At 43.5% G+C, this 922-nt stretch overlaps 1 non-coding gene across 1 annotated transcript; it reads left to right on the forward strand.

The window, feature by feature from the left end:
- The first annotated feature begins 526 nt into the window (after positions 1-526).
- trnat-agu (transfer RNA threonine (anticodon AGU)) lies at positions 527-600 on the forward strand. The gene has a single exon. It is a non-coding gene; the product is annotated as a tRNA-Thr (tRNA).
- Positions 601-922: the final 322 nt, after the last annotated feature.

The raw sequence follows: 922 nt of genomic DNA on the forward strand, positions 1-922 counted from the left end.
GGGTTGGGATTCATTCTGAAACTACCGGTGTAGTTTTTACCCACCTTGCTTAAAGAACCACTACGAGTACAACATTTCATGAAACTCTCCTAACGTGTTGATCCAAAACGTGTTGAAGCTCATAAATTAGCACGAGACGAAGTGGATAACTGCGTCTTACCTTCAGAAAAAGGCGAGGGGGAGCTGTCATCACGGGGCATTCATCAGGCATTATCTAGGCCTAGAGTAAAGGAAACCCGGCATTGACAGTCCTTCCATACTGATCATGAAGCTCCAGGTCTGATAGATCCTCTACTGCTTTCCGGCTGAGTGTCTGAATTGGAGCTACGTCCTGAAAGCGAGTGAGCTGTGGTGAGAGTAGGAACTTCTACTATGCACACAGACTAATGGGTAAGTCTCTACATACGGCATACATTGTTTTATCGCATCTATACAATTTGAAGTTAAAGCATTTCTCCCGCTAGCAGACGAAGATAAGTTAATACAAGTAAAAAAAATCATTATTCTAGGTGCTGAATAGCGCGAGGGCTCCGTGGCTTAACTGGTTAAAGCGCCTGTCTAGTAAACAGGAGATCCTGGGTTCAACTCCCAGCGGAGCCTTTATTTATAGGGAACACCTGAAAATAAACCTCCAGCCCCACGCGTCCTCCACCCAATCTGGAGAGTTCTGCAGCTCGTTGACACTGACATAATTTCCAATACTGGATCCCATGATGATTTATGAATGTCACATTTTTTCCCGCAAAGTACTTTTTAATCCCTGTGGGAAAAGATTCATACTTGTCCGCACAGTGGCAGTTGTGCGATTCGAATCTATGCTTCCTGTAAACTAGAACCTTATTCTACCGCTTTGCCATACTACCACGTTTATATTGATAGCAAAAATGACTTGACTTGTTTGACCATGTTTATCTTGAAAGTC

This window comes from Mobula birostris, chromosome 3 (assembly GCF_030028105.1).
Source record: "Mobula birostris isolate sMobBir1 chromosome 3, sMobBir1.hap1, whole genome shotgun sequence".
Taxonomy (NCBI): domain Eukaryota; kingdom Metazoa; phylum Chordata; class Chondrichthyes; order Myliobatiformes; family Myliobatidae; genus Mobula; species Mobula birostris.